This window comes from Mus caroli, chromosome 3, assembly GCF_900094665.2.
Source record: "Mus caroli chromosome 3, CAROLI_EIJ_v1.1, whole genome shotgun sequence".
NCBI lineage: Eukaryota > Metazoa > Chordata > Mammalia > Rodentia > Muridae > Mus > Mus caroli.
In genome coordinates this window covers 102,376,668-102,389,026 of record NC_034572.1, presented here as the reverse complement: position 1 = coordinate 102,389,026, position 12,359 = coordinate 102,376,668, and positions in this window count along the sequence as shown.

Here is a 12,359-nt window from a genome sequence, read left to right as displayed (position 1 = left end):
CAGAGGATCAGGGTTTGATTATCTCCACCCATGAGGAGGCTCACCGTTTTCTCAGGTACCAGACATGCATGTGGTGCCCAGACATGCATGCAAGTTGGGCTCTCATATGGATAAAACATTTTTTAAATCTTAAAAATAAAAAGAGGCTTATAATCCAAGAGTCACTTACTTTTGTTGTTGTTTCTACAAGGGCATACTTACAGGTCTTGAATAAGTCAAATTGCTACCATCCAGTATATGAAGAACTCTTGTAGAATTTTTATCAAGTGCTTTCCCTTGGCACCCCAAACCATTCATATTTAATTTTAGTATGTTGACCAATCTCCATTTAATCGTGTTGATTAGTGGAACAATTTTGTTCATAATGACTGGATACATAATACTTGGAGTCTGCTTTCTTTTTAGAAAAGTAAGCAGGGAAAAAAACTTAAAGTAAGCATAGGGCTGACAAGATGGCTCTGCAGTTAAGAGCAGATTCTGTGCTTTCCAAAGGCACTCCTTCAGTTCCCAGTGCCCACACCAGGCAGCTCACAACCACCTATACCTACAGCTCCAGGGAATCCATAGTCTCTTCTGGCCTCTGTGGACCCCGCACTCATGGGCCCAACTCCTTCCCACTCCCATACACATAATTTTTAAAATGTTATTATTTATTCACTATACATCCTGTGATGGTTTGTATATCCTTAGACCAGGGAGTGGCACAATCTGAAGGTGTGGCCTTGTTGGAATAGGTGTGACCTGGTTGGAATGGGTGTGTCACTGTGGGTGTGNGNATAAGATCCTCANCCTAGTTGCCTGGAAGTCAGTCTTCCACTNGCAGCCTTTGGATGAAGACATAGAACTCTCAGCTCCTCCTGCGCCATGCCTGCCTGGATACTGCCATGCTCCCACCTTGATGATAATGGACTGAACCTCTGAACTGTAAGCCAGCCCCAATTTAATGTTGTTGTTTTTTTTTTTTAATAAGACTTGCCTTGGTCATGGTGTCTGTTCACAGCAGTAAAACCCTAACTAAGACACATCCCAATATCAGACCCCACATAATTTAAAATAAACAATAAAATCTGGTTGGGGAAGCAAGTCCTTTATTTGTCTAGAATAGACGTTTATGAAAAACAGGAAAGAAAGAAATGAAGTGTGTTTCAGAAATTTGGTAGTTCTATCCCTTTTGTGAAACTAGAGATTCCCTCCTGCTAAGCACATGGGCAGGCATACATGCAGCTTCATGGTCATTTCCTAGAGGTATAGACTCCACGCATTGCTAGATTGGGAACATCTATTCTTCTGGGCCTTTAAATGATGAAACTTCACTATTGGGTAGCAAGGGTCAAAGAAACAGATTTCTACTCCATGTTCAGAAATATCCTTTTGTCGTTTCAGTGACGCATCATCTCCATCATGGGTTGTGTGCATCCCATCCTAGGAGGCAATCATGTGCGTGACCGGTGTGCACAGATGTCCATTCATTTAGTGTTTTCATTCACTCTTTCATACACACCCTCACTCACACACAGTAAGAACTCTTGTGAGTGTTTAGGAGGGGTACCAGAGCGGAATACAAAAGTACACACAGGAGTAACTCTCTTCTCAGTGTTACCACTCAGTAAAGGAAACCAAGATACATGCTGCCATCGGACATGGTGGTATAAAAGGCTTAGAGAGTCAGGGAAGAGAAAGACATCTACAGATGGGTCCTGCCCAGCATCAGAGAGTGAACCGATGGCCTCTAGTCTCATTACAACTCTGTCCAGTGCAGCAACAGGGCCAATGGCTAACTGGCGTTGGAGAGGGCTTCAGCCATGTCCTTCCAGACAGATGTATTGTTAAAGCAACAATGCAAGTTCTTTACTAAGAAACTTCAGGACAAACCTTCTATCCCTACCTCCTGCCTTTCAACCAACTGGCAACCTCTTAGCCTGTCCTATGTGGAAATTCTGGAACCACCATTGACCCTAAGTCCTGAGCCCATCCCCATGATTAGTATTGGGATGGAACATCTTCAATTTGCTGTTGAGGTGGAAGCCAGAGAGGACCTGTGAGCACGGACTGGTGAGGATGCTGAAGTGGACAGAGGAGAGTGTGCGGAGCACAGATTGGCTATGCCCAAACCCGGGACCAGCTCCCCATAATTGTTCCAACAACTCTAAGGTTGAAAGCATTTCCTTCCCTGCAGGTTTTCTTCATTTTCTGTGCCTGCTTCCACAGACAGTACACCCGCCCTTCCTCCCTCCCACCAAGGTCACCACTCAGCAGGCTTTGATAAATGTCATCTTTTTTTTTTTTTGAAAGTCCCTTGGAAAAAGGCAATTTGACTGCAGTGAGGCAGAACAGGGAGCTGAACACCAGCAGCCCTTTATCGACCAGAGCCCAGCCTAAGAACAAAATGAAGAAGAGCATGGCAGGCCGTGGCCCTGAGCTCCTGGTGAAGCTTGGACTGGCTCTCCCCAGGGACCTGTGTGCTGAGCAGAAAGCCTTGCCGAGGAGCTGGAGCCTGGGGGTCCAGGTCTCCTCCTCCCCCCTGTCCCTCTCTCGAGCCCTTTGTCTTCTGCTGCTTGTTTTCTGGCTAGTAACTAGAGGTCCCCGAGACCCCCCCCCCCCCATAGCTCTGGAGGCGGGAGCCCTTTCCACTGTGCAAGCAGTGGGCCGCTGATTAGTGCGGGAATAAATAACAGCAAGCTAATTATCTCCCTGATTGCGGCTTGCCTCACTAACAAGGCTGGGCTGGAGTGGTGATGCGGCAGTTGATACTATTCCAAGCTTGCTTCTGGGCTCGGGGAAATTTCCATGCCTTTCCAGTCTGTTGCTGCACTCCCTTCCCAGAGGCCCTGGAGCTCTAAGTGGAAATGTTCACTCTTCTGCTTCACCTTGGAATTGAGAGACTCACCCCAGACAGACTGTTTATGTTATTCCCTAGTGGGTGCTGGAGCCGGCTTCTCACTGAAGCCGGCAAAGGCTTTCAGAGGGAGGCTAGAGGTTGGCCAAGGGCATGGAGGGATGGGTCCTTAGGGACCACATACTCCAGTACTTAGTATCCTAATTACATCTGTTACTCTGACTCCTAAAACTGAGTGGTTTCCATTAGGCTCCCAGATAAAAGAAGGAAAATGTAAAGAAGGGTCTTGGTCCGGACTCTGGCTGGACCATGACTACCTCTTCGACCTTAGATGTGCTCCATAACCACTCTGGTCCCTCTTTCTTCTTTATGAATGAAGTATGACGACTTTGGAACTTTGTTTCAGTCTGGAAACACAGTTTTGTGATTATTCCTCTGAAATCTGATTGCAGTGTTGTCTTGGAGCTCCACACTGGAGAAGCTGCCTGTGCCTCTGATGGCCACATCCCCAGTAGGAGATCCCCTTCTGTGCTGCTAACTTAGCCCTTCCTCTCCAGCGGATCTTGAACACAAAGGATGAGCGGCACCTGACTTCAGGAAGAGTTTCTTTTCAAGGTTTATTTTTATTATTTTGTAATTCTATGTACATATGTGTGTGTCAGGGGTATATGCACAGGAATGAGGGCCCCCGAAGAGTCTGGAAGAAAGTTGCCGATGCCCTGCAGTTGGAGTTAGGCGTAGTTGTGAACCTCCAGGTGTGGGTGAGCTGGACGCCTCTGCAAAATGCTCTTAACTGCTGACCCATCTCTCCAGCCCCACAAGAGTCCCAGCAGCCTATACTGTGCTAACTTTGCAGAGCCTGCAGTAGTTACCAGTCTGCAAAAAAGATGTGGAGGTGCCTTCTATTGGAACAGAACTGTTTCTGGACTACTGTGGACAGAAGAAAAAAAATCAGTTTGCCTCCTAGGCATTTTGGACCATCCCTGGTGGGATGGGCCTATTAGCACCTTCACACCAACTGCAAAACCCACGTAGGAAACTGAAGGCCCATCCACTTCCCCACAACAAAGTGTGTGTGTGTGTGGGGGGGAGTAGGGGGTTGAGAGTTGGGGGCAGGGTAAAGGGATGATGGGTGAGAGAGGTCCGAGATGCTAAGACTATCTCTACTGGAGGGCAGATGTTACACAAGCCAGATGCTTTCATCTTCTGAAGATTAATCTAGAGACAGCAAACCTGGGGAAAGGATGAAGAATGACATGTGGGTCATACACCCCCTTCAAAGGGAAAGGAGAAAGGGGGAGAACTGGTGTTATACTTGGACCAAAGAGAAATGTGCGTTTGGGGATAGCCCCAGGTACCAAGTCTGTACTACCTGGCCTGACCTGGTGGGGATGCTAGACTTCAGCACTTCTTATGTTGTATCTGGATAATTTGCTGACTTCTGAATTGGGTAATCATAACCAGCTTATCATAGCCCCCAGCATCTCTGGCTTATCTCAGCAGAAGGTGCAGTGTAAGTGTACGGTGACTGCTCTACCTGGTGACACTGGGAAGCTGCACTGTCTATCAGAAGTCCTGTTCACTGTACCTGCTTTAGAAGTCTCTCCTGGACCTTCTGCCTTCAGTTGGCAGGAAGAAACAGGGAGCGTGCCTGATTATATGGAAGGTTTTAGAAGTCAAGCTCGCAACTGGCGTTCATCATTTCTGCCACATTTCCCTGTCTAAGATATGAGTACCTCTGACCAAAGGGGACCTTGGGAAATGTAGCCAAGCTATGTACACAGGAGGCAAAGAAGAAACTATTTGGCAAACAACAAGTCAGTCCTTGGAAGACATAGCTTGAGCTTCTGTTTCCGTGTGGCAAGGAGCCTATATTTTGTCATCTGAGCGGGTAAGACATGAAGCAGGAGAGGATGGTGACCTTCAAAAATGGGGAGCAGAGAGACAAGCGTGTGTTTCTCAGATCAACATATAATTAACCAGTCTAAACCCTGGTCTACAGAGCAAATGCCAGGCCAGCCTGGGCTGCATAGTGAGACCTTGTCTCATTTTTTTTCCTTTAAATTGATCTAGCATTAACATTAAAATTACTGGCTCTATTAGAACCATTAGAGCTCTCTGTGGTTGGAATGCATTTATTTGAACTAGAGAACGTGTGTTGGAATGATGGAGGGACTGAATTCATGCTGTGATGGAAATAAACTCTCCGATACATTCAACTCTTAAATTGTAGAACTTGTCCTTCTTCTCGCCTTGCCCTTGTTCTGAATGGAAGACTCAACCAGCGCAGCTGGCGGGGCCAGTGTGCCTGGGATTGTGATTTGGCTGCCTCAAACTGGATACTGGAAGAGCCTGGGGCAGAGATGGTAGCTGGCGTGGTCAGTAGATGGCCTTGATCAATGAGATTGAATAAACAAATGATTTATTGATTTATGCGAACAGTGTTTCTCCTGTAGTAATCTTGGAGTTATAGATGTGAGAAGCCACATATGTAGGTGCATTGGTAAGAAGGAGGGGATTCATTTCCCCTTCGTGTTTGCAATAGGTGTCGCTATATGTGTATATATGCAATCCTATCTCTTTTATCTATGGTGTAGGTGCGGTAATGTGTGTGCTCATATCTGTTCATTTGCTTGTGGAGGCCAGAGGCAAATCGTGTGTCTTCTTCAATTGCTCACCAATCGAGCAATTGAGACAGGGTCCTCTCTGGACCTGGAGCTCACTGACTCAGCTACAGTGACTGGGCAGTGCGGTCCAGGGATTCTCCAGGCTCTGTTTAGGGATCACAGGTAGCAACTACCAAGCCTGGGTTTTATGTGGGTTCCCAGGATCCAGACTGAGGTCCTCATGCTTGTGTGGCAAACTTTATTGGCTAAGCCACCTCCTCAACACAGTACAATTATTTTTCTATTGTAATCTAAGAATTCACTTATGTGCCTTGAAAGATATGAAAAGCACTAGCAGCAAGCACCACAGCCACCCAGATCTTGGCTTCTATCATTTCACACACACACACACACACACACACAGCTGATGAACCTAGAGATTATTCATAAACCTAGGATATCTTACAATAGAAATGAAGAAATATCAAAGAATGATGTTCACTTCTCGAGAGGATAGGAAGTTCAACCTTAAGGGGTGCTCATAGGTCAAATCTGAGACAAGTTCTACAGCAAGACAAATCATTTTGGTATTAGTTTATAACCCATTGAGTAAAATATGAATGGATTGGTCCATGCATTAATAAATAAAAGGGAAGTGTTCATCTTACAACAAAATGCCAATATGAAAAAGGAAAAAGTTAGAAAACTCACCACTTGGCAACAACCGGCATAGTAATAAATAATTTAGGTGAGACTTATCTTTGGATGTTAAAACCGCTGGGTAAAACTTTGATGAAGAATTAGATGTTTGCACAACCTCAAAATGTCTCCCTACAAATACTTGCTAATTGATAAGTACATAATACCTATTGACTTTATAGTGGAAAAACTTGGCTGACCTCAACCCAACCAAGTGACAAAAACTAATATCCCAGATAACAGGACAGATGAACACAGTCACCTCTGTGTGAAATAAACTGAGAACAATAATGAACACCATTGCTTCTGTAATATTCCTGTCAAAGCCATAGAACCTAAGCCCACTCACTAAGGCTGCATCAGTCAAACCCAAACTGAGAGATATTCTACAAGGTAACACATTCTTAAGAAAAAAGAACGTGTTGGCGCACGCCTTTGATCCCAGCACTTGGCAGGCAGAGGCAGGGGGAATCTCCTTGAGGTTGATGCAGCCTGGTCGAGAGAGAGAAAGAGAGAGAGAGAGAGAGAGAGAGAGAGAGAGAGAGAGAGAGAGAGAGAGAGAGAGAGTTAGTTCTAGGATAGCCAGGACTACACAGAGAAATCCTGTCTCGAAAAACAAACAAACAAACAAACAAATTAACAAACAGACAACAACAAAACCCAAAAAAGAATGTGTGTATATGTGTTTGTGTGTATACACAGACATCTATATTGTTCCATATTGGAAGAGATTAAAGGACAATTCTAAATGCCACACACATCATTCTGGATCTGATCTGTAAGCAATGTCATTAGGACAATAGAGGAAATTTGAACTGAACATTGTTCTGCATCAAGGTTAGTTTCCCAGCTGCAATGCTGTACTGTGGTAATGTTGGAGAACATCTGGGTATTTTTTATTAAGTATATACTGAAATATTAAATGATAAAAGGATATTATATCTGCAATTTACTGTCCAACGTATCAGAAAATGTACATACATATGCATACACACACACACACATATACACACAAAGAGAGAGAAAGAAATACAGGGGCACAGAGAGAATAGAAAAACTGAGATGAGCCGGGCGTGGTGGTGCACGCCTTTATTCCCAGCACTTGGGAGGCAGAGGCAGGCAGATTTCTGAGTTCAAGGCCAGTCTGGTCTACAGAGTGAGTTCCAGGACAGCCAGGACTATACAGAGAAACCCTGTCTCAAAAAACCAAAAACAACAACAATAAACTGAGCTGTAAAACAAACCAAGGAAACTGATTGAAAAGGTCATTAATGCAGGAGTTCTTTGAAACTTTTCTACAAATTCAAAACTATTTCAAAATAAAAAGTTGGAGCTGGAGAGGTGGCTCTGTGGCTAAGAGTCTTTTTGCTCTTCCAGAGGACCCAGGTTCAGTTTCTTGAGCCCACATGATGCTGACAACTTTCCTGTAACTCCAGTTCCAGAGGATTCCGTATCATCTTCTGACCTCCCGGGCACACATGCACATAGCACACAGACATACTTGCAGGCAAAACACTCTTATACATAAAATGAAAATAAATAGAATTGCAAAATAATAAAGTAAAAATAAAAAACTGCACACAGTGAGCAGAATGCTTTTGGACTCTGGCAAGAGAGACACTTAAGAGGTAGGGTTAAGTAGTGTGGTGGTGGTGCTCCTCTTTAATCCCAGCACTTGGGAGGCAGGGGCTGGTGAATTTCTGAGTTCGAGGCCAGCCTGGTCTACAAAGTGAGAGAAACCCTGTCTCAAAAAAACAAAAAAACAAAAAACAAAAAAAACAAAAAAGAGAGAGAGAGAGGTAGGGTTAACAGCAGTGAGGAGGAGGTAGTAATGTCAGGGAGTGAATAGACTTGGGTTTGATGAGCTAGATTGGGTTCTGATCTTGCCTTTTGCCAGTCAGGGGATCTGGAAGAAACCATTTATTTTGCCTCCCTGAGCCTCAGCTGACAGGACAGAGCCCCTCACGAGTACCAGGCAGCATTAAATATTAACATAATAATATATGTGGCAGAACTCTGTGAGCCATGAAATGTGGCAGCAGGCATATCACAGATACTTTGTTTCTCTCAGGAAGCTACAGCGCGCTGCCCCTCCCCCCAGGCCTCTCAGCTTCTCACCTGGGACTCTCCTTGTGGTCACTCTCATGGGGATGGTCTCTCTTATGGACAGAAAACTAAGGACACCTGGCCCCCAGAAAGAGGTGGCTGTTGGTACAGCCACCAGAGCTTGGCAGTGGTGCATATATTTGTGTTCATGTGTGCAGCTGTGTAAGTGCACATGTCTTGGTTTCTGACACTCTCTGTGTAAGCAGAGATGCTGTGGGGACTGACGTATGTCGTTACAGATTCATAAACATCTGCTTGAGTGGCCTGGGTAGTCCCTCCTTTCAGTAGGAAAGCCCTCTGCTTTTGTCCCATGTGACAGAAATCCTCGGGCGCACAGTGTTGTATACTATCCAGCTACTCTGACAGCTAAGGAAGCAGCTAAGGTTCTAATGCTGCCTCCCACCCACTGGCAGACAGATTGAAAATCACTGCTGAGGTCTGAACCCTTGTAAAAGCCTTTCCCCCACATTCCTTCATGTAAGCCTCAAGGCCATGGTGGCGGACTTCTTACAGATCAGAACTTGCCCTGATCTGGTCTAGGATTGGCCATAGGCCACCAAGGGAACAAACTGGGAACTTTAGCCATGTTCCTCCCCACAGGCATCCTTGTCTCCCTTTGTTCACCTTCCTGGACTCCTTCTCTACTTGGAGAGGGGGCTCTCTCTGGTGTCCCTGATTCTCAGCGCTCTGTTTTTCAATCACAAGACTTCCACTGCTAGATCTTAGTCCCTGAAATACCCTGCTCTGGGGCTCCCGCTCCAGCTGTTCCAGCCATCCCTTGCTCCCCAGCCCTCATCTTCCAGCTAGAACCACAGGGATTTAACATCTAAGTCCCTGATGCTGAGGCTGTCACTCCCTCCCTCCCTGTTCTGAATCCAAGAGAAGAAAACAGAGATTAACATCCTGTGCACACAGGAAACAAAGATGCCAGTGGCCCCAGGAAGCCCCACTTATGTGCCCCCTGCTTCCCGGTCCTGTTGCTATGTCAGCATCTATCTCCTGTAGACAACCCCTTCTCTCCCAATGTTAGAAGGAAGAGCAACCCTGGTTTCTAGTCTATTCCTGTGTGCCTGGCTAGAGAGAGTTCAGCTGAGGCAAAGTTATCCCCAGACTCTGTCTGCCCTGAGCACTGCTTGACTGCAGACAGACAGATGGCTCGCTGTTAGAGTGGAACCCAGTGGTCTCTGCTAAGCCTTTTAGGTAGTCACTGCTCCTTTCCATTACTGAAGTTCATCTGATAGATGACTCTGGTGGTATGACCAACATGCCCGTGACAGTCCTAGATCTCATCACTGTTCTAAGAGCCCTGAGCAGAGGTTGGGGACTGGGAGCAAGGGTTAGGGGTGGGGATGAGGGTAGGGGGTGTTTTATGGTTTGGTGGAGAAGATCTCAGAGCTAGGCCATGTGGTGAAACCTACCAATACGGACCCAGTTGGAGTCTGGAAATCTGATCCACATTCAGGCTGTGGCCATCCTTGAGCAAAGCCTCTTCCCAGGGACACAGCCTCCTCATCTGTAACACACATTCCCAGTGCCCTTCCCTTCCATGTGCTTCTACTTAGAGCCAAGTGCCGGTTTCTAAGGGCTGGAGCTCAGCCTGGATAGAGCTCAAGTCTAGAATTCAGACCACTGTCTGTCTGTGCTTCATTCACGACTGACTCTTCAGGGGCTGTCCTAGCAGTCCGGAGAGCAGAGGAGGCTGTATGTAGCTGGCCTCTGTTCACAGGGGCAGGGCCGCTGTCTGGCACTGCAGCAGCTGGGGCTCTGAGAGGCCTAGGGACTCTCGCGATTTCTCATGGCCATGCTGTGTGGGAAGAAACAGGTCCTCTCCTCTCCCACCTCTGCCAGAAACTCGAGGACATGAGCCTGGGAGACTTCAGGGCTCCATGAAAACTCAATGTGGGATGCTTGCGAGGGGTGGCTGAGGCCCGGAAGGAGCATCTGACAGAAGACGACTCAGGCAGGCACAGCAGAGCTCAACACTCAGCCCCACCATCTCTCACTAAATCAAATGAGAGAGAAGCCCATGATTTTTCAGAGGTTCCCCCCCCCCAGGTTTGACACTTTAAGACTCTGAAAGTAAAGAGTCAGTTTACTAAGCAATTCTGGGCTCCCTAGAACTCCTGGGGTCAGGTAGCTTGCCTCAGGTGTCACCCAGCTGAGCCTCAGGCCAGGGACGGGGTGTGGGGGGCAGGGGAGAGCTGTCATCTCTTCCCTCCAGCCTTCCATCACCCCTATTCCCTAAGGATCAGAAGAGCTGTCATTTCCCCATCTCACAGGAAACCAAACCCAACTGAGCCCAGGGGCACACTGAAGTGGCCAGGGGCCAAGAGAAACAGCTGCCTTGGGTGTCATCTTGCTGCAGGAGTGGAGAGGACCTGGACTTTTAAGGTCCCCTTTGAGACTGGGTAGGTAATACGAGTCTTTCCCCTCCCATTGCCCTGGGAGAGAAGGTTGGAATGATCCCCAGAACTGGGCCAGCACTGGCCCCAAAGTGTGTCTATCTCACCAAGCTCCCAGATGGTTAGAGCTGGGTTTCCATGTGTGAACTCGAAGCTTGTGCGCAGGAGGCAGCCTTTGAGAGAAACACAGTCCAGAGAGCCAGGGGAGGCAGCCACCAAGCTGTTTCCCCCACACACAGACAGGGTATTGATCCTGCTCGCTCACCCCCCCCCCCCGCCTTTTCTCCACTTCATGGCGCAGCTAATGGCCTGGAAAAGACTGGCCAGCTGTTCCCCAGCTGTGACATAATGAGCCCAGGGACGATCAATGCCGTTCCGGTCTCTAATTAGGCCGGGAACTGGCTGGGGTGAAAGTGTGGCCTGTTTCCTGAGGGTGCAGCTTCCACTCCAGTCCCCAGCTGCATTTTGCTGGCAGCCACCTGGGCCCCTACATCTGCACCCTGGAGGAATAGACAGGGCCCTCCAGTGGCTGTTGGGAGGGTTTCTGGCCCAGAATTCTGTCTAGGGAGGCAGAAGTAGAGGCTACAGAATCTATCTCTCTCTCTCTCTCTCTCTCTCTCTCTCTCNNGTGTGTGTGTGTGTGTGTGTGTGTGTGNGAGAGAGAGAGAGAGAGAGAGAGAGAGAGAGAGAAATGGCTTCCCCTTGCTTGCTGTCATATCCTATTCTCTGCTTGCAGTCACTTGGTGCAGTGGTCTTCAACCCTGGTCCCCTCCAGCTCCTTAGGCCTGAGGCTCTGTCGAGGACTCTCTCAGACACAGGTCCCAGATGCCCAAGCCAGAGGCTAAAGGCAAGTCTGGCCGCTGGCCCAGCCTTCCTCTGCTATTCCTACCCTCGTCCAGGGTGGCAGGGACCAGCACTTCAGTGTGCTCAGTGCAGGGGAGGAAGAAAAAGGTGTACATTCAAGCAGAGACAGGAGGAGAGTGGAGAGCTGACCCAAAGCCTGGAGCCAGAGAGGAGGAGGGAGGGAGGAGGGAAACAAAAGAGCCAAACAAGAAAGGCAGAAAAGGCGAGAAAATGGGGCAGTCAATCGAAAGAAGCGGGAGCTTAGGGAAAAGAACCAGGCCACGCCTTGTGCTCTGTGCTCGGAGGGTCAGGCCCCAAGCGCCGGATCAGATGCCCCACCAGGGAAGCTGAGGTGCCACAGAGACTCTCCAGGGGCCTGGTGTGTAATTTCAGGACCAGGAAGAGAATGGTTGGGGTCAGAAGGGCACAAGGCAAGAGCAGGGGTGTGTGGGCGAGGCTGCCTTGAGGGCTGAACAGGCCAGTGAGCTGTGCTCTCTAAGTAATGGGGGCGCTGAGAGCAAAGTCAGAAGAATAGAGGAGGAGTTATTTTAGGATCCCCAAGAAGGCTCTGGAGGGAGGGGGCCTGGGATTTCTGCAGCCTCTAATTCAGAGCAAGTCAATATGGCCCCGTGGTTTTTAGGGGTAGCCTGGGTTGAAGAGTATACATTGCCAGCCCTAGCACCATTTGAAACTTCAAACATAAACCGATCAGACCCAATTGATTATGGTTATCCCTTTCTTGGGCCATCCCCGACTCCTGGGCACTCTTTCTGTCTGGCTGTGATTCCAAGAAGAGACCCATTTGGAGAGACCAAAGTGTCCAGTTTCGATCATCTTCTATCCCACCTGCCCAGGCAGTGAGCCTTT